This window comes from Lycorma delicatula, chromosome 4, assembly GCF_047948215.1.
Source record: "Lycorma delicatula isolate Av1 chromosome 4, ASM4794821v1, whole genome shotgun sequence".
NCBI lineage: Eukaryota > Metazoa > Arthropoda > Insecta > Hemiptera > Fulgoridae > Lycorma > Lycorma delicatula.
Window position 1 is genome coordinate 46,939,795 of NC_134458.1, and position 22,892 is coordinate 46,962,686.

General features: G+C 30.4%; 1 protein-coding gene across 1 annotated transcript in view; it reads left to right on the top strand.

Annotated features, from left to right (window-relative positions):
* tou (bromodomain adjacent to zinc finger domain 2B toutatis) overlaps nucleotides 1-22,892 on the top strand; it is a 539,960-nt gene that overhangs the window by 118,879 nt on the left and 398,189 nt on the right. The window contains exon 2 of the mRNA XM_075362856.1: nucleotides 1,807-1,865. The gene's annotated coding sequence lies outside the window, so the exon portion shown is untranslated. The remainder of the gene's footprint in view (nucleotides 1-1,806; nucleotides 1,866-22,892) is intronic.

The window sequence follows — 22,892 nt, forward strand, 5'->3', positions numbered from 1 at the left end:
TTGGGATCTCTAATAAACAATCGTATTACGATTGTTTGATATTTCATTTCGAGTATTGTACTTTTTAAAATTATTTGTATTAATTATATCCCCAAATCAGAATTTTTCAATGAATTGATAGAAAGTACAGTAAAAGAATTAAAATACGAACGTCGATCGGATTGTTTCTGCGTTACAAAAATATTAATCAATCTGATGAACATTATTAAGTTAGTCTGATGCAAGGTTTGTTGAAAGTAGGGTATACAACACTGGTGGCGCCCACCAATTTGCTCGTTTCTGCGTAATATGTTAAATACGGAGACAGTATATAACTTGTTTGTTTACTGTTTGTAAATATTTACTGTCTATAGTGATATTTCCTTCTAAAAAAAAAATTGTGTATAATCGTTTTTGAGTCATATGTGTGATCTTTTTTATGCAGTAATATTTGTAATATATATAAAATTACATCAAGGTGTTGTTTCATTGAGATGGAGAGTATAAGTTTATTGTCTATATTTAGTAAATAACCGATTCCATCTATAAAACGAACAGACACTACTCGATGAATGTATATGCGCATGCGTTAACGTTTCAGCTGGCCTTTCGGTATTAGTCATCTGTTTCCAGTACTATAGTATTACGTTCGTTAATACTAGCAAGTATTAGTGTGCTTGTGGCATGCTAATGTTGTAAGTTGTATTAATAGGTCGATATGAAAGTTGATTGTGTCGTGTTATTAGCCTTTCATCTTCTTAACGTTAAATAATTATTTATCAACATTAAAACAAAATATAATAAAGGAAAGACAAAAAAATTCTTATCTGAAATTATTTAATATATTTGTAACCAAAAAAAAAAATTATAAATCTACAAAAATTGTAATATTTTATACAAATGTAAAAATTACAACGGTATAATATATTTTATTATGTACAATTAGTAGCAAAAGTCAAACGATTTGTGGTTACTAACAGGAGAAAGTCTGACAGCAAAGATTATATAATAAACCGAAAAATATTTAACTGCAACCAATTAATTTTATCTCATTAAAGATTAAAGATAATAATATTATTAATAATTTTATTTTTTTTATATAAGCCTTTTTGTGATAATTAAAATTTTTAAATTTATAAAATTTCGAAAATTAATTTTGCATTTAACAGTTTGGTTCCAATAGTAAACAAACGCTTATTTCGTCAAAATTGTTATTCCATATCCCATAAAAGCCGCATTATTTATTTGTTTCAGTTCTTCTTAATTATATAATTATGTTAAAGAAGGGAAAAATTGTACGTAAAAATCGATGATATTTCATAAAAACGATTGATGTTCAACATACCGAATTATATATATTTTTGTAGGATAAGAATTATGGTAAATAATCCTTAATTAAACATTTTTATTATTAAAACTGTTTGGGTTTATTATTTCATTTTTTTTTACTTTTATTATAATTATTTTTATCAAACATTAAAAATTTACAAATAAAATGTTCTCCGTTACCTGCTTACCACTTAAATATTCTTTACGTCATCATAAATTAATATTGCTTTATTATTAATTTAAAGTAATTTTAACTGGACCTTAAAATTTTTGCCGTATTAATCTTAAATTAAAATTTTTTTTAAAGTAACATTAAATCTTTGTATTTATCAAATTCAAGATACAAAAGTTCTATTTACAGTTGGAAAGCACACAGGGTAAGCAGGTAACCACAAAAAGTTTTATACGTGTATTATATTTTTTCTGTCTGATTTAGAAAAAAAACTATTAATTTAGTTTTTGCGTATTAAACACTAATGAAATTCATTTTGCCAACAGGGATTGGAGAGCTGTGTACTAAAAATCCTGAAAATAATTAAAACAAAATGGTGGTTTCGGTAAGTGAAATTTGAGTTTTTGAGTTAGCTGTTAATTATTATATAGTACAACAAGGCAATTACTTTAATCTGAAATTTTATTAATCCTAATTTTTTATGTAAGGGTTCTTAACGAAGAGTAAAAATTATTTTTATGGCCGAAAGTCGTTATATTTATAACAGATTATCAGTATAGTGTATGCGCTGAGAACATGCAAGTGCAACAACTCGAAACGGTTGTCAACGTAGTAATTTAATAAATTTACTTTTCGTTTATCGCACGTTGTTAACTTACAGTTTACAGTTCATGTTACGAAATGGATATCTTTATCGTAAAATTTAAAAGAATCATTTATTTCGTTAAATATGTCTCCTTCTGTAACACTATCGGTTCTGTAATTCAAGTACTGCGTATTAATTAATTCAGATTAACGCTATTGTCGATTGTATAGTATTTTCAACCGTAAATATTTTTTTAAATTAACATTTTTCGTTTTGGTTTTGATATAAAAACTAATTGAATAAACGTCCCGGCCATTATTGAGTTACGTTCCACCCATACGGAAAAAATACGGTATATTAATCGATAATATTAAATCTGAACCGATATTTCTATCGAAATCGATGTTAGAACAAGATTGTAAATAAGCAGTATGCACTTAGAAGTTTGACTTCTTTTTGATTGGAGGTTTATAAGTCTCTCATCGTCAGTTTGAATCCCGTAATCCGACTTGCTTTTAAAGCAATTGCAATTTTAGTGTCTTCACTATCTAAGGACGTTAGTTTCTGAGGAAAAGTTAAAAAGTTAAACTTTTTAATTTTTAAAAAGTGTCGTTGATTAAATAGTTCCATCTAATCTTGATTAGAAGTACTTACCGAATCACGTTTCTGTAAGGACAACAATATTATAAGACAAAGCCAGGACGGTCAAAACGGAAACTGTCACATTTATTCTTAAGCCGGTAACGTTCAGATTGTATCATCGACACGTGACTACAATAGACTGGATATAATAAATAAAAAATAGACGGTTCATATTATAATAAAAAGATATTTAATCATTTTTCTCCTATTTAACAATCTTCTAAAATAAGAATTGTAGCTCTCCCGCAAAAAAGGTTATAGTGAATAAAATGAAAGAAAATAAAAAATTCAAAGCTTACAAACAATAATTACAATTGGGCTAGTAGTATTACATCTAGCAGATGAGTTTAAAGCTTTAATGTAAACTACATAATAACGGTAAAATATAGGGTGAGCGGTCTTATACAGTCCGTTCGGAAAGTTGCTGTGCACTGGAATTATTGAAGTGTAATGACGAAACTATTACTTTATATTTTTATTTCATTATTTTATAGAAACGGATATTACAATAACTGGAATAGTTTATAAAAGGTGTTGAAAATAACCTTCCAACATCAGTGCAATAATGCACACGTTTTACTTTGTTTTCAAACACTTTAACCAGCTGATATATTGGTATGTCTCGTATGTATGCCGTTATTGCGGTTTTTAGTTCGTCAATCGTGCGTGGTCTGTTGCTATACACTGCTTGTTTCGTTGCCCTCCATAGAAAATAATCTGGAGGAGTCAGATCGGGCGATCGTGGAGGCTACAAATCCCTCGAAATGATTCGATACCAAAGATATTTCTTAAAAATCATTGATCTGTTAGCTGTGTGGCGCCATCTTGTTGGAACCAACCGTGATTTGTTTCAACTTCTGTTAACTGACTAATGAAGTTTGTTAAAAAAGCACAATAAGGATCAGTATTTTCAAAAAACACTGGACCCACAACGCGCGTTCTATTCTCACGATCCAGACTCCGATTTCGCTTCGTGTAATTCATGGGAGTTAGTTGTCGACCACAGTCGTGTATTTTGTGAATTAATATACCCTCCCAGATGAAACCACATTTCATTTGTAAAAAACGTAATATCGAGAATACCTACGGAATTTTGGTCAATAAAACATTTAAACCGTTGACAATAATTTAGTCTTTTGTCATGATTTGTAGGTTTCAGTTCTTAACACATTATTTTGCAGCTGAAAAGTCTCAGTTCTTTTCTTACAGGTTTATTTGCGGAAGTCGATATCTTGCTGCCGTGCTAACTTACGCATGACTTTGATGGAGTTTCGGCCATTGCATCCGAAATATCAAGCAGCTTCTGTTCGTTTAGTTTAGGTGAGTTTCCACTTCGATCAGCGTCTTCAACAGAATCTGTTTTCCGAAATATTTTGATAAGTCCAAACTGAATTGTGGTGAGGAACAGGAGTGTTTGGAAACTTTTCAAAAAAACTTGCGTTTCACTAAATTAGTATACTTTGTCACCTTCACGAAAGACTTGTCCAGTGAGAAAAATGCGTTCCTCTATCGATAGAACCATTTCGTTTCTCGCAACTATTGATTCCGATTATTTGAAACAACACGGAACGAAACGAAGCACATTCAATCACAACTCTACAACTGACGTATTGGGTTATTACTGAGCAACGCCCAACGAACCCACAGGACAACCAACGTAACGCCGAAAGAACATAATGCATCATATAATTCTAAAGCATACTGCACAGCGATTTTCCGAACGCGTTGAATTATTTCTGGATCACTTTTCTGTTAAATTAATGTCTTCATTTTCATTTTATTACAAAATCTTTTTGTCACAAAACTGAAGAAAAACTAAAGAAAAGTTTTTTTTGTTGACTATTTTAAAGTAATTTTAATTTACCCACGTTAAAATACACAGAAAAAAGTCAAAATAATGTTTCTTGGTTAGTAATTAACGTATTCTTATTACTTTCATCTAATGTGCTTGGTTTTGGATGGACGTTTTTCCAGTTATCGGCCATATTTTAAGTCTTAATAGCTAATTCAGATTAAAATTGTTTTAAACATTTAAAAAAAAAAATATTTGGTTCGTTTTGATAAATTGAATAAGGAAACGTGGTTATACTCATTTAAAGTAATCATTATTAAAGAGGATAAAACGAATTAAAAAAAAATCTAAATCCTAAATTAGCAGCACGCAGAAGAAGGTACAGTAACAATCATATCGATAACTTAGCTTATATTATTACTATTACTGATTGCTGCTTATAAAACGAGACTGATCATTTTTTCGTGAAAATTACTGGCTTTCTGGCACGAAATATTTATTTACATTTTTATTTACAAATATCAGTTTCCCCGTAAAATAATAGCTGTTTTTAATAACATCATACAGTTTCTTATTCAATTAAAAAAAAACCAAATCTATCACTTTTGTTAATTTTTGAAAATAATTTCTTGCTGATTTAGCTGTTACTTGAAAAACGGCAGTGTCAGCTGTTTGTCTAAAAACAGCCGCATTGGGTGAAAACAATAAGAGTAGATAAATTATTAAGCAGATAATAAGTCGCATTAATAGAATTTTTTTTTTTTTTGTATGATTTACATTGGGATAAATTCGAGTTAAGATTTAAAAAAAGTATTAGTAAAGGGTATTTTTTAAGTTATTAGTTATTAAGGTGAATGGTAAAAAATAAAATTTAAAAAATTGCTTAATTAACGAAAAAATCTAACAAAGTTGTAATACATTCCTGGCATTATTTATTTTTATACAGTGGAAAAATAATTATATATGAAAAAACTACCTAAAATTTGTTTTTTGAGTGGAGGTAATTTACCATGAAATTTTATTACAAAAATTATCATTAAAAGTTTAAATAAAACAAAAAAAAGTTTTATCAATTCAAAAAAAAAAAAAAATCGGAATTTAATTTTTTTCTGCTCTGCCACGTACAAAATCACCTTCCAAGAAAATTTTTTGATCTTTCTACGTTTAAATAGAAGAAAATAAAAAGAAATCCACTGAAAAATATACAACAAATAAAAAGTTACCTAAAATTTATTTTTTGGTGGTGGCGGGTAAATTATGATGAATTTTATTGTAGTATTACTACTAAAAATCTATTATGTAAACTTTTAAAAATGTAAAAATTTTAAATCAGAGAAAGTTTGAAAAATTAAAAATTATTTAAACTTTGATCAATTTCCCCACCACTAATATTGCCACCAAAAACTTTTTTTTGGATCGCTTGCACTTTTACTAAGCATACGAAGACATTTTAAAAAAAAATCGGTTAAAAATATGCAATAAATAAAAAAATAGCTTTTCCGACTTTTAGGGAAAGAGGAAATTTAGGGTAATTTTTTTTAAATTCTAAGATAAGCATGCGTGCATGTACAATATAAAGTGGGGTTATGTTTGAAAAATTTTGAAAAAATGGAATCCCAAAAAAGCTATCTACCCTACTTCCTATAGATATCGACTCCCAATACTTTACCAACAAATTGTCCCATGTACAGGAGTCTGTATACAAAATTTCATCATAATCGGTTTATCCAGTCAAATATTATTAAGCTTCAAACACGCCAACACACGTACGAATATTACCCTCCCCCCACACTTGTTTGGAGTCCCTGGATCTTGAATCGTCGAGAATTACAAAAAAAAGTGTTTACCCCATTTTTTGACTGATTACCATACTTTTCTTCTTGCAGCATAGCTCTAGATCTATGATGCTGGAAAAATAAAAATTATTGGGGAATAAAATATCTCAACTCTCTATTTTTTAATCGTTGTTCTATAAAGCGAGTTTTTATCGTTATGAAGCGAGTTATTAAGCTTCAAACCCTTCGGTAAAGATATACCATCGCTGGTAAAAAGAAATGTGGATAAGAAGTTTCATAGTTTTTTTTGTTGGCTGGTTTATCTCTAACCAATATATATATATATATATATATATATATATATATAATTTTTTTTCATAAATTTTTAACAGTTAGATTTATTTTAATATTGTACTAAAGAAATAAATTTGATTTCGCAACATAAAATTTAAAGCGTGTTAGTTAAAATAGGGTAACACAAGCTTGATTTTGTGCCCCTCCCCGAAGTTCTTTCTTTATGTCGTCAATTAGTATATGAACTGTTAACATATACTTAGACTCAAGGCCGAGCAATTAGATGGAGTTACTCATCTATTTACTTGTGCATTTAGTGTAAGTTACAAACAGATAACATTGTTGTTTTTGTCAATAGACCAATAAAAATGGCGTTTAATTATTACAAGAAAAAGCTTAATTTAATAACAACAACAAAAAAAAAACAAGTTAATATAAAAATGTTCATATTCATAAGGTTAGAATCTACCTATAGCAAAATAAGTTACAGATTTGCGAGTATAATCAAAAATAGTACTGTGGAACAATATTTTTTGTGACGACTGATGTATATTTTTTTATAAACTGTAAATTGTACATTAAAAATATTACGTGAAGTTTTTTCTAAGAGAGTTAGCCATCGTTGATGTTATTAATTATTATTTTACCGATTTATCTAAAATACCCGGCTTTTAACAGTTAATTGAAACAAACGTATTAACGTTCACTGACATCTGCTATTATGTTTTAAAACGATTCGTGTTTGTTTTATACATATTTTAAATTCTTGTATAAGGGGAGATATTCCTTTAGATGACCTTCTACAAAATGACCTGTTATAAAAATAATTTTTTGTAGACTTACTCTGGAAATAGTTTTTGGTTTGAAACAAAATTCGAGACGGTTTAGAACAAGTTGAGAAATACAGATGTGTGGGAAGTATATAAAACCATAATGTAGTGATACAGAAATTAAGTCGAAAATAGCCATAGCAAAAGAGGCCTTTAATAAGAAGAAGAAACTGTTTTGTAGAAAAATAGACTTGGATCTAATGAAAAGGCCGGTATGAAATGTGATTGTGTACGAATACGAAGCTTGGGTAAGGAGAAAAAAACGAGAAGGAAAAGATTGAAGTTATGGAAATGTGAGTGTAGAGGTGAATGGAGAATAGTAATGAGGATCTATTGAAAGGGTAAAGGAAGAAAGAAAACTGTTGGAAACAATCAAAAGGAGGAAAGGCATATATTAGTAAAAGGTATATTATCAACCGAGACTGAGGGTACTGTGGATGGGGAGCGGTGAAGAGGAAGAAGATGATAGAGAGGGTATCAAGAATAGAAGTTACTAAGATACCAAAAAATTTGCCTGGAACAGAAAGGACTGGAAGTGTCAGTGATGTCGGAGCTGCCAATGGGCAAAATACCTCATGATGATGATGATGACAATTTTCAAGATAATTTAAAAAAAAAAACAATTATTTTTTATGCCAGGAAGTGGAATTTTCTCGAAATTAGTATTTTTCTACGTCTGGTTGGTTCATAGTCTTTTACTCGTATGATCTTACCTTGTATATTTTTTGCGATTTTTGTATCGAGTGTGATTTTTGAAGCTTTACTTCCGCAACTTGCAATATTTGATATAATAAAATTATTATTGTAATTTCAAAAATATAAGAATAAGGGTCTTAGTAAAACTTTGTTTAATAATGTATTTTGTTAACGGATATACAAAGACCTGATTTTAAAATTTGTCGATCGATTAGTAACAGAAGGAGAAGAATTGAGTACACCCTGTAGGCATTTCAGCCACTAGTTCATCACATTATGTACAACCTACGGATAAAAGTTAGAATCCTTGGATAATTTAACAAGCATACTGTATCGCCAACTCTCTAAACTCCTGTAAAGACGTGGCTGCACCGAGGATGACGGATAAATAATAAATAAAGGGGAGGGAAAAGGAAAGAAACTATTAACTCGAACGTTTGCCTCTAGTCTGGGTAGTTACCCTCTTCCTCAGGACCCAGATGGTCGGTGTTGCAGAAAGTCTTTCCTCAGATACTGCATTACTTCGATCCGATTTTGGTGACGAAACGTTAGGGAAATGAAAGCCTAGCGGAGGAAGTGCCCCTTACATTTAATTACGAGACCCGTGCCTCCATACTTACCGAGGAAATAACATATATTTGTTATTAGTATTTAAATGTCACGGTATTTGGTGCATGGATTAGTAGGGTATTAGATCATGAATAGGAATTGAGGTCTTTTTAAATATGTTCGTGTAATAATGAAATTATAAAAATTGCACTTTCACAATGGATCAGTTCACTTCATCTTGTAATATTCATCAGCGGATTCGTCAACTAAACTCCTGAGTAGCATCGGATTTTGCGGTCTATTACCTTTTGCTGTCAAATCCCTAACCGTTTCGTAATGTGTTTTTATAGACTGTTAATTGCTATTCCATTTCAAACGTTACATAATGTATGTGTACCGTTAACCGTTGATCAACCCGGTAGCTAAATCGATCCTCATTCGTGTAACTTTTTTTATCGACTTTATTATACGGTCTATGTATTTAAAAATTTTATATGTGGATGAAACACTCTTTAACGTAAATTATAAAATTGATTTCTGATGTTATTTCCTTATATGATCTCGTATATGTTAGAATATAAAATTCCGAAGATTCTTTGTTGTTATTCAATCGGCTTGATTTACCTTCTCGAATGAAAATTTTGAGTATATCTTATTTCATATCTCGCTAAATGTTGCCGATCCAATTTTGGATAAAATGTCTTATCTAAGTTGACGAACAGTGATTTCCGTATAATTGATATAAAAAAATTACCTTCTTATGGAGTTTAACGTTTTCCAGTTTGCCATTTTTTGTTCGTGTTTATAGATGTCTTCTTGTACATTACAAATTTTTGCAAACGGTATTCATTAAATCGTAATTTTTTTGTTACATTTATAAGAAATGTTTTTATAAAATTATACGAAAAGGAAATTGTGAAAGGTATAGTTGTACCATACTAGTGAAAAAAATTCTCAACAATTTTACTTTCCGATCGATAAGATTTCCGATATAAATTATTCTGATATGCTTCGTATAAGCTCTTAAAATTTCTCCCATTACATTATTTTTCGTAAAGCATAATGAGTAATTTTATATTCTTTTACGCTTTATGAACAGTAAGTTGTTTTTCATTCGAAGTAAACTGTTTTTTCTTGCGATTCTAAGATTTTTTTTTTTCATTGGAGATGAAAAATAACCTTCATCTTATTTGGCCAATCGGATGTGTTTTTTAAACAGTTGACTATCTCCTCCTCCCTTCAATATGTTATCTTATTGGCTGTAATGTATTCTTTCGTTTCATTGGATCGCTACCGTAATATTCCCTCATTATCTCATTAGATATATAGGCCAGATTATTTACTGCTTTTGCGACAGTTTTCATTTTATGAAGATTAGAATATTGATTATCTGTTACTTCGTCGATTAATTAAATGGCTTCGTTAAGCATTTCCTATATATTATTAGTGAACTAAAATCCTTAATTTATGTAATTTTGCGACGTATGTTAAATATTAAAATAGAAACAGTTCGCTTCATAATATACCTCTATATTTTGATTGTTTAAAAGATTCAGACGTTCCGAGATTTCGGTACATACCATTAAAAGTATTAGCTAATTTAATCGAATTTTTAACTGCTTAGATGTTTTTTTTTCTTTGAATCGAACTCTTAATCGGTTTATATAATAGATTTCATATTTAAAATCCTCACACTTGATATTGCAATCTTTATCATTTGTAAAGAAAAGTTTTAACTTTATTGATAAAGCTCAGATAAGGCTTCGTCCGTATTGAAATCGATTAAACTTTCGATGCGAGGAAATACGTTTATGTCGAAGTAATATTTATTTCTATAGTAAAATAAAACGTGGGTAAATTTTCCTAATAGAATTTGGTAGATTTTAATAGGTATTCGTACACTTTCACTTTTTTGGTTTCAGTAGTTTACTCCTTTCCTTTTTCTTTTTGGTAAGCCCAGTCTTCTCAATATTTCTATTTGATATATGTTTTCCCCACGCTGTAAGGTTTTTAACGTCCATTGTCTTCTTAAAAATCCAAAACTCTTATTAAATTCTGATGTTTTCGATATCCATATATAGCTGTTGTGGCTTGGCAAAACTTTGACGTAAATTTAAAACAATGTTAACACTTTAAAAAGTTCAAATCAAAAAAATATATAAGTATTCTTTAATTTGGTTTTGAACACAGGGCCTTGCGATATCACAAAACAGTTTAATAGACGTTGCGATCTATATTGTTATTTCTTATCGGTGTTATAAACTCCAAGCCAGTTCATAAAAAATAGTAGCAGAACACTTAGTTTAAAATGAATCTATATCATCTCAGTGACGTATATCATCTATCATGAGATAAGTATGCAGATGGCTTAAATTAGCATCTGCTGTCTACGCTTTAAGGAACATGGTATTGAACGAATACAATATAAATACGATCATTTATGATGTCGCATACTTCATACGGATTCTTTTCATCGTACTTTTATAAACAAACAATTTTTTTTTTAAATTCGAAAAATGTTAGTTGTTAATTATCTGAAACTAATATTCATGTAGACTATGCTATTGTATCGCCAAATTTACCAGCAGTTCGTTTTTGTAAATATTTGAGACTGTAGTCTATGTAAAATTTAAGATTACGAGTAAAAACATAACGAAGTTTTCAGGTGGTTTTCTTTGAGTTAAAAAAAGCTGACTTTTTAAAAAAAAATTTCTTTAATATTACGTTAACATTCGTTAATCACTAAATCGACAAAAAGGTTATTCACCATTATTTTAATACATAAATAACACTGATAGACAAAAAAAAAATTAAATTAATATTCTCTAAGTGTGATATTATTTCTTGAATTGCGTTTTTGGGTACATTACAGATCTGTAAATAAAAATTTTCTATCACTCTTAGTTTTAAATAAATTACGCTTCAGAAAAAAATTAAAGGAAAATATAGTTAAAATCTGTAAATTTAATAATTTTGCATGGTCATACCTGTGTTAGAATGATTTCGGTGATGCTGTTGTTTTATAAATATCCTCAGGCACATCCCGAATTAATATCCAACAGTAATCGGCTAGCATGTTAGTATTCCATTTCCCTTTCTAGCGGCTTTCCATCACCGAATTGTCTTCGTGGAAACGTTCACCGTGTTCATCACTTACGTCTCCGAGGTTGTCCCGGAAAAAATCAAGATGTGAGTGGAGGAAATGTATTTTCAAAGGCATATTACATCTCATAGCTCTGTATGAAGTAAGAAGTTCATTAATAACACCGTGGTAATTGTCGGATTTTTGTTTACCGAGAAACTTTTTGCAAACATCTTTAAATGAAGCCCAAGCTGCACTTTCTACATTATTTAACATCGAGTTAAAGACATCATCTTTGACCAACTCTCTTATTTGAGGACCAACAAATATTCCTTCTTTAAGTTTTCCTCCACTTATATTCGGAAATTTCTGCCTGATGTACAAAATTCCAGGACAATCCTTCTTCATTGCTTTTACAAATTTTTTCATTAATCGTAGCTTGATATGGAGAAGGGGTAAAAATATTTTTTTGGGTTCAACTAAGGGCTCGTGAATAATATTTTTCCCATTTGGAGTTGTCTCGTTTCTTCCACTCTTTGATAACATAATGTTTATCCCTCGCTCAGCTCTCCCGTTCGCAAAGAAAACATATGTAGTTAGTATAGTCTAACTGCATGCCTAATAAAATAGCTATAACTTTCAAATTACCACATATGTTCCAGCTATGTCTTTTATAATTTATTTTTTCAAGAATGTCTTTCATTATATTGTATATCTCTTTCAAATTAATACCATAAGCGATTGGTATAGAAGGATATTTGTTACTGTTGTGCAGTAGAACCACTTTTAAACTATACTTGGACAAATCTATGAAAAGGCGCCAGTCCTCAGGTTTATGAACTTGTTCCAAGCCCAACATAAGCTCATCAATATTTTTGCAATAAACCAAATTATTTTCATCAATAAAGTACTGAGAAAGTTCTTTTTGTAGGCTTCAAAAGCCCGAAAGTTTCGTATTTTCTTGAAGTAAATTCCAACCTTACAGTCTTGATCCTAACAGTTCAGCTTGATTTTTTGATAAATTTAAATCCCTAACCAAGTCATTTAATTCACCTTGTGATAAAAGATGTGGCATATTGCAAGATAATTCAAAATCAAAATCATTGCTGTCTTCTTCAACACTGCCTGATTCTTCATTGCTGCTTTCGAAACATATATTCACAGGTGGCTCAGGAACTGAAATAATTTCACTGTGAGGTACAGGCCTGATTGCAGATTGCAATGAAGGATATTTTACAGTATGTTTAGATTTTTTAGAAATTCCAGACACACTTTTGTTAAACAAGAGTAACAATCGGTTACATGATCCTTTGGTTCACGCCAAACCATAGGTACGTATGTCATAATATGTGACTATGATATGAGTTAATTCTTTGTCTAATATTGTTTATTTATGGCTTACAAATTATGTTAACAATAAAATATGAGCTAATAAAATACAATATAGGAGCTTAAGATGCTAACTATACGTTGAAAAATGAAAAAAAATCCTTTATTTAAAATGTAAAAGTTTTCAAAAATGGTGGGTGATAGAAAGATTTTGAGTTCATATTTGTTTTCTGCATCAAAAAACAGATTAAAATCATGTATCGCATGTTGGGAACAAAAATTATGTTTATCAGTGTAATTAATGAAGTGGTTTTAAAATATTTAATTATGACTCTTTGTATATCATGGAAAAACAGCCAGCCATTTACTTTTTAAAGATAATCCTAATATTTTTAGGTTTTATGTAATATTTCACGGGTTCAATTTTTCGTTTATTTCGAGTTAGACTATGCTATACCTTCACCGATGAGTTTGAAGCCGATTAGTTCCCTTTATATTAATCTTAAAAGTTATTATACAGAATTTTAATTTCATTATTAAAATTTATCTTTTAAACATTGAATGAAGCTAAGCGATTCTTTTTGGCCATTACGTACTTGAGTTTACACTTGTTTGAAACGCTCAAAAATTTGTTTAAATATATCCTATTACATAAATAAATAAAACTTTCTGGCCCAATTTTGACTTTTTTCGATATTCCAATTTCAATTTTTGTCATTTCGCAGTCATCTACCCTTTTCGGAGTAATTTTTATTTAATTTAGGAATTGTTATTTTTATAACAATACGTTTGTCTAAAACGTATTGAGCTTTTGGAGACCAAAATTGAGAATACATTTATTGTTATTGGAAAATAACATTATGAGACCACACATGCCCCAATTTTTTCGATGACCTGCCATTTTTACGGCAACACCATAATCCTGTCGCTATAGAACTTCTGTGGTTTCTGGTCAAAAGTTTATGACACGTAGTTTTCACAGGCCTCTTTTAAAACCAACTTAACATCCTTCAGGCTTCTGCAGAGACCGAAACAAATGATAGTCTGACGGTGCCAGGTCCGGGCCACATGGTGGGTGCATTAAAACCTTCTAGTCAAGTTCTCTCAATTTCTGACTGGTCGTTAAAGATGTATGCGATCTGGCGTTGTCAGCGTGGTATACGACACCCTTACTGTTGACCTTTTTAGGCCGTTTCTTTTAAATCGTTAAGGGGCAATCTTAAGCAGAATAGCGCAAGATTTTTTTAATGTGTAAATATATATTTATTTATTTAAATGGTTTCTTTTAATTATTATGTTTTCTTGCTCGTACCGGTTCATGGAATTCATTGAAATAACTGTGGTGACATAAATAATTATTCTTCGAATATGGACGATGGTTAGATAATCTTTCATATTGAACTTGGGCACTGAGAAGGGTTTATTATTTGACAGTTAATGCCGAATACGTTTTCAAATTTTTTTTGAGTGTTTCATACGGCCAAAAAGTGGTGTTAAGTTTATACGTCATCACATAAGGAAATTTACTTTTTTATTATCATTTTTTTACCATAAATCTAAAGAATAAAATGAGATTGCTTAGATTAATAGAAAACTGATAAACTGGGGAAATAAAAAAAGGGTACCCTGAAATTCTACTATATTATAAAGCGATCAGTTATTAAGCTTTAAAGTAAAGGTTAAGTTAAAAACGTAGTGCCACTAGTCTTATTTTCCAGTTTTTCAACTGTAACTCTTTTTTAATTTTAATATTTATTAGTTGATTATTGCATGTTGGTAATCTTGTTTACTTTCTACACGCTTTGCTTAACTATATGTTTTCAGTTTTAATTTACATACTGCTGTTTTGTGATGCTATGTTAAAGATTTTAGCTTTTTTATTTTAAAAAACTGTTAGCGTTAATAAAATATTATTATTATTTTTTATTTATTTATAAGCTTCATTTTTCTAGAAAACTTTCTGATTTCTTATGATCGAATAAAACTTTAGTAAATTTATTCTTTAATTAGCACGTTTCGATAATTATTATAGTTATTTCTGTATTATTGTTCGTGTTTGTAAAACATAATTAAGAAAAAAAACCGCCTTTAATTATTACTGTTTAATAATTTAAAAAGTCAGTTCTGCGTAAAAAAATAATTCCGTATATTTCTTTTAAAAATTCTTAATGGAGGAAGCGATTTCACCTGTGTAGTTAATAGTAATGTTCTAAATTAATTGATTATGAGTTCGGCTATGTGAATTACGGATTAAAACTTAAATATGCGTCAGAAGTATACATTTTTTGTGTGTATTCCTCATTTGGCTGCTTTCTGACAGCTATGTAAACATGATTAATTAGATTTTAATCTTAAAGTTGTTTGAATTCTGATAACGTAATGAATTCTTTCATCTAAGTGTTGTATTTTTCTGGTAATTTTCAAGAATGGAAGCAAAAAATTTGTATTTTAGAAAATAATTATTTTGTAACGTGTTTTAAAGTTTATCGTCTTAAAAATATTTTATTTCGTTTTTCGTAGTTATTTTGCTGAATAATTAACCAAAATAAACAACAATTGCAGTATAGATAAAATTTACTTACGGTTGTTGTAACAAAATACGGTTGTGATCTAGACCTAAATCTCATTTTACCGGAATGAGAACGGAGTTAAATCTGTTCGTATTCATGTAGCTCCTGAAATGTCTCTTAGTGATTTCAGAACTAAAAGCGTATTATTGAATTAGTACGTATAAAACGCTACTGCTGACCGGTAAAATAAATCGTACTTTATAAGTTGTTTTTGTACGGTATTGTTTTTCTTTTTCATGGGATTGACTTAGTTGTTGCCCCATGGAGTTGTCCCATTTGAGATGTATAGTTAATTGGTTTAGGCACGACTCCGCGGAGGATCCTTATCGTCGATTCACAAAAAATCCGAACTTTCTTGAACCTCATCCGTTTTCACAAACAAAAATGTTTTGGAAGTTACGGAACGTCTCTTGTTTACTCTACGGAGACTCAGGCTGTGTGTCTTAGTGCATTTTTTTAATATACGTATTTACTCGTTAGTAAGTTTATTAAACTGACTTCGATTTTCTTTTATGAATAATTCACTACGTAAATGAAAGCTTGTGCCGTGGGCTACTACTTAGCCCCAGAGATCGGACTTTTTTTTTGGTTCATGAATTTCTTTTAATTTTGTGAAAATTACCTGCAGATGGAAAAAATATGCTGAATATATTTTTAAAAAAATGTTTTGAACTTTAAGAAATATGCTACGCGTATTCATTCAAAAATGATAGCTTTTGCGTTTTGATTAGAATGGTTATTTGTTCACTTAATATATAGATTAAAAAAAAACAAAAAAAGCGCTCAAAGATCGTAAAAAAAATGAAAAAAGCAAAATTTTAAAGTTAGACAGCCATTGTAAAAGTCATCGTCAGTAAATGTGAAATTATTTGATAAATGTAAAAATAATGATGTAATAATTAGTTAACAATTAACAATTTCGTAAGTAATGCTTACGAAACACTACAGAGTGTTTTTATTAGTATTAATTATAAAATTGAAATAAAACAGCTGTTGAGGAAACAGAAAAAACAAATTGTTTTAGGCAATACCAGTCAAAAGCTTTAAACCATTGATACGTACGACCCAGATCAGCCACCACGACTTAATGCATGGCCCTTTTGTATAGGGTTATACAGAGTGTATCACGAAGTTCTCCCGGAACTTTCATAACCTATTCTACTCGTGAAAATAATGGAAAAAGTTCATATAAACATATATCCTAAAATGCTTTTTTGCGAGGTACGGCTAGTGAAAGATTTCGCTCGTATTTCAGCTACCCCAGTGAAATGAGGTCGTAATGAAATTTTTAGGACGTTAATTAAGGGGCATTTCTTATGGTTTTCGACCTGAAAATGAAAAAAAAAATACGTCTCAGGGCCATATCTGCAGTAGTTTTTGGGAAATGTGGGTTGAAAACCAATAAATTAGCGTAAAACCCTGTTTTTTTTTTTTTTGACGTACAATAACTTTGTTAAATGGGTAATAAACACGTAAAACTTTTAAACAAAACTTGTAGGGAATTTAATTTGCTGAAATGCGAGCGAAATTTTTCACTAGCTCTAAATCGCAAAAGAAGCATTTTAGGACGTATGCTTATATGAAATTCTTCCATTATTTTCACGACTAGAATAGTCCCGAGAGAACCTGGTCATACATTTTATATAAAAAAAAATTGTTTAAATAAAGAAGTAGTATGAACTAATCGAAGAACATCCCTTCCTGTGAGACAAATTTAAGGGATATTGTTCGTACCTTTAAATAATTTTACATATGTACACAGATATATTACAGTTTTATTATTCTGTTTACTAATTCCTTACTGTCTACTAATGATAACTGTTACTGATCGAAATATCCAACTAATCAGATTTTTATAAGCAGTTTTTGAACGTTTTTGTCTCAAATTTTCTTGATTAACATTATTATTGATTTTTTTTTATTAAGATGTATAATTTGTACAACAGGTCAAATCCTGTGAGAAATTTAGTGGCTTTTTATTTTTTCTGGTTCGGTGATTTACAGATTTTGTTTAAAACATATCCTTTTTTTTCTAAACGTATTCTTATAATTGTAATAAAAAAAAAGGCTGTGATTAGTGTATCTGATAGATAATGTAATAATACAAAGCCTGTTAGTAAATTTTTTCAGTAAATAACTATTATTTATGACAAATCATATCCGATTAAATATACATATTCTTTTTCATTCCGCACGCTAATAATTGTAACAGAAATTTTATCCTCACAAAAAAAGATACTTGTATACAATATAGAATTCTAAATAAAGCTGCGATTCGCCGTCGTTTGTTGTAGTACTGTATGTGAAATTCGTTTTTAGTACTTACATCGACGGATTAAACTTAATTGCTGTTGTTTTTTCTTTTATCGAACCCTCAGAACTCGGAAGTAATTTATCAGTTATTTCAGTTTACTGGTATGATACATTTCTTTGGATACATTCATGGTCTTGCCGGTTCGCCAGATTATAGATTTTCACGTATATATATCGTGTAAAAATATGACTGAACGTTTCAACTTCGAGATGATATCTTTGCATTCTTCAACCAACTCTAGATACGAAGGCGTGTTGTACGCTTCATGAGAAATTTATTAATGGAAAATGTTTTTTTTTTTTTTTAAATTATAGATGACAATAAATTTCCGTTCAAATTTGAGATTTAGTATCTTGAAAAGGATATTTCACGATGGTGTAGTTAGTGTGATTTGTCGAACGAGCTGAGGACTAATTTCAAGCGAGTTATGAATCGCGACTGTTATATTTAATGTAGTAGGGATAAACATATTTTCCCTACAATCAGCAATCAAATTGGATTAAAATTGAGGCCCAGCTCAGCTGTTTTACTTTAATGTTAATTTATTCATTAATAAAAAGTGAATTAACTACCCGAATATTTAATTAATTTATTCAGATTCGCTAACAACAACAGTAGGAAGAGTGTTGTACGGATGAGAATTACTCGTCCGTTATATCGAACATCGGTGATATAAAATAGATTATTTTGTGTATAGGCAGACGAAGTGGATGAGCAGATTTTCAACTCGCTGCACAAGATTCGCGTCTTTCAAAATACATATTCGATTATTATGCGATTACTGGATTTGTATGCGGGTGCATTCACAGTAGATTTGTATGCAGAATTAATTTTGATGATATTAATTAATTTTTTTTCTTATTTCGTTCTAATTATCTTGTTACGTGATGTAAAATAACAACGGTTTTAAAGACACGTAGGGACCACATTCGGTAAATCATTTTCTTTGCAATGCACACAGATCATGTACCTCTAGAACAGTGCAACTGGCTTCTTTTCTTATTCGAAATTATATGTAAGTTGAATCTAAATTAAATATAATAGCTTCATCTAAATAATAAGTGAGCTTTATAGTCTTTATTACCATAATTCCTTACGTCAAAAAATCTGTTTTTTTTTTTAATTTTTAATCTTCTTCCAGTGAAATACTTTTTATTGTTAATCAACGAACGAACATTTCATTATTGAATTAAATATGTATGTACGTATGTGTGTGAACACTTTGTCTCGGATTTTAGTTCTGATTTCGGATTCACATTAAGCATCGTTAGATGATTATAAAAATTCACGAATGGCCGCGACGGCCGTCGGGTTTACCTCAAAATGGCCGCCAAAATAAAAATATTGTAATCATTACGCGATAATGGTATACGTTATCAAATTGGTTCAAACGCACTAGTGTCAGGTATATTAAATGAATAAAATTATAAATATCAATTTTTTTAAATCTAGTGTAATAGTCCCAAATGGCGGAAAAACTATTTTTTTAATAATTGAGATGTATGCCATAAAACCTCCAAAACAAATAATAAAAATGTTCGTTCGGGTAAGTTTTACTGGACTTTTCATTGATAACTGGTTTTAATGTAGTATTTGTTTTATTCCTCCTTTTTCTCTGTTTTTTTAACTAATTTTGTTTTTTAATTAAAAAAAAAAAATCTTTATAGGTTTTCAGTTTGAATTTAATATTATTATGAATTTAGGATTTTTGCAAAGAAGTTTTCATTTCTTTTTATCCGAGACATTTGAATGACTTAGTCGTTTTGTATGGACGTCTGATTTTATTGACTATTTTGTTTGATTATTTTTTTTTTTTTATCTTTTAAGTTGTTGTTATTATTAAATGTACTTAATACGTAATTTGAACTCGTAGAGGCTTAGTAAGCCTGTTTAAATTTTCTTCTTCTTTAGGACTAGAGGATCAATGTGAGCTTTGGCCCCATCACCAGTCCTCTCCAACGTTCCTTATCCATCGCCATCTCCGTGTGACTCCCCTCGCCACACCCATCCATCCATGATCAACAAGAACATCCGTATAGCCGCCACTATATCCTGATTTATTCCTAATGTTTTTCTGCCGTCCATAATTAATACCAATATTTCGATGCCGGTTCGTTTCCGAATAAGGCAGTCCATACTGAGTATTGTTTATTGGTTTCCTAACGGGTAACGTTTTGCTCGATCGGGTTGTTGGCCCGATGCAAAACCCCCCTCCTTTGGGGAGAGCAGGTTATTTTTTTTTACGGGAATTCCTTCCCCTACACTTTGGAGAACCAACTACAAGGCAGATGCTCGAATTCTGGTCCGCCTCGGGGATTCTCTTTCCTCTGTATCCATCATAATCTGCCATCTGGGGAGGCGCCCGATGGAAGATCAAGAACTCCACATGTGGTTTCAACTTTGGGTTTTGATATTAAAGACGATCTATCTAACCGGAATCCAGCTAAAATTTTTATTCTTCTGTTACATATTTAAAAAATACTCTCAAATGGAAATGAATCATTTTTTTAAGGAAACAAGCCTGATCTCTTGCGTAAGTCTTTGTATCGTGGAAAAGTAATTTATTGGTTCATTTCATACTCTAAGCCGGTATCGTAAAAGGTAGATCAGTAAAGTGGTCCCATATGGGTAAAAATATGTTGTGAAAGCAATTAAATTCGGTAGGCCTGCGCTGCCGGGAAGAGAGCTCACTTTGGATGCGATTATTTGTCTTGTTCCGTAGTTTGTCCCTTTCTCATTCTTCATCTTTTTTCCCCTTTAACTCGATTCCTTCCTTCTGGTAGTATTCTTTGAGTTTTGACTATAAGCTAGCCGTATAAAAATAAAAGGAAGTTAGTTTTTCCTTAGTGTGTATGGGTGCGCGCGAACGTGCTGACTTGAAAGACACAGTATTTTTTTTTTGCAGAATGATATTTTTCCGTTGTAATTTTTAGCGAACGATATTTATCCCTAGTTGATAAGGATTTTATTATTATTTTGTTGATATTGCAAAAATAAATGTTGATCGACTGACAATTCCGATCTGTTAATGGGTCGGTCGGTTGCATGAAACTAAACGATTCTGTATTGTTACAAAATACAACAGTGCGAGTTAAATGTTGATGGATTGACAGCATTTCTTTGAAAACGATGTATATGTTCCAAAGAATTGAATAAACAAAGCGGTTTGAATTATTCGAAGCTAAAATGACAGCATAACACAAATTGTCATCTGGATTAATTTCCTTCCATACATAGAAATTTGGTTAGTATTCAATTTATTCATCGTAACTCGTTTAAATTTGACAGTATATATTATATGTATATATCATCTTTTAAAGATTAATTCGCAGTATAAAAAAAAAAATAATTCGTATTATCGTTTACGTTTATCTGGAATTAATAATGAATTCTCAACTGTGAGATGATTGTTTAGTAAAACATTATCGATGAATTAAAGCTCTGTAAATATAATACGGGCGTAAAATAGTGCGGAACTACAAATTCTCGTCAGATAATTAGATTATTTGACAAATTTTTCTCATGCTAATAATTTTGGTTTACATTTTATTACAATACGTGTGCTGCATTTCCACTCGTAACAGTGGGTGGGATGAAATTTAGTTCTTGCCTGTACAATATATATTTCTAGTCTAAAATAGTAGCGTACTAACCGAGTGACGATAATAATAAAAGGGCGTTGCCTGCAGATGTTTTATGCTACGATTCCTTTAGTTTAATTATTTCTTTACTATTTTTTTTTTTTTTTGAAACTATAAAAAGAAGTTATTTTTGCAAAAGAGAAGTTATATAAAACATTGAGTAAAATAATTTATTCGGATTAAAAAAAATCCTCGCATTTAATTCGTCACGCTGTTCTATATCTGTAGCTTATTACATGCAATTATTTTCTTGTTTATTACCGGGTAACGGAACGGTGCGAAACTATATTGATTATTATTAAGATTGTAGAATTTTCTAAACGTTCCGTGATTGCTTTGGTGGTATGTAGCCTAGTGTTTTTTTTTGAGGCGATTTTATAATCCTTAGAGTTGATTAAGGCGTATCGTGTTTCCTCGCTAAACGTTGATACCCAAATGAGAGGTTTAGTTTTTATCATCTCTCAGGGAATCTGACATATAAAAAAATTATTTTCATCTTTTCGGTCAGGTTCTGTAAACTTAAACTGCCTAATACTGTTTAATTATAAGTGTTCTTTACGACATTCTTACGTGTTTGTGTATTTTTAAATAGATATTCTATTACTTTTCATCGTTATTTATCTCTAAGTCCGTTGGAGAGATGTAAAAAAGTTTTAAAAATATCTTATAATTATATTATTACAAATGTTTTCACGTTGTCCTACCCTGTTGTGGTTGTGTTTTTTTTTATTAAGTTTTCGGATATTTTTTAAGTAAAAATTATTTGCAGTAAGGATTGGTTATTTTTAAAAACTGCGGGGGGAACCTGGGGACAACCAACAAAAGCACGTTCAGTGTATATTGGTTTTCATAAGCTGAATAAACAATTGTAATTAAAAGTAATTACGACTGGGGAGGAAAGTGTTATTAAAAAAAAATTTCATTTCTGCACATTAAATTTTGCGAAGAAATTCAAGGTGTTCAAAAAGTGACGCAGCCTTATGGGAAAATGAGTAAGATACAATAGTTAACCTCCATTATGCTACTCACATAATTGAATAGGACGTTGCATATTCTTAAACGCATGTAATGCTTGTTGAGGAATTGCAGCGACACTTAATTCAATTTCGCTCCACAATTCGGGAACGGTGTGAGGATGAGTTTTGTAAGCATCATCACAAGAAAAAGTCAGGTGGGGATAAATCAGGAGACCGAGAGGCCACAACCCCTTCCTAAGCACTTGTCCATGAAAAGACTGATCCAAGAAAATCATAGTGTTGTTGGCTGTATGAGCCGTAGCACTGTCCTGCTAAAACCACGTATACTGTAGCCG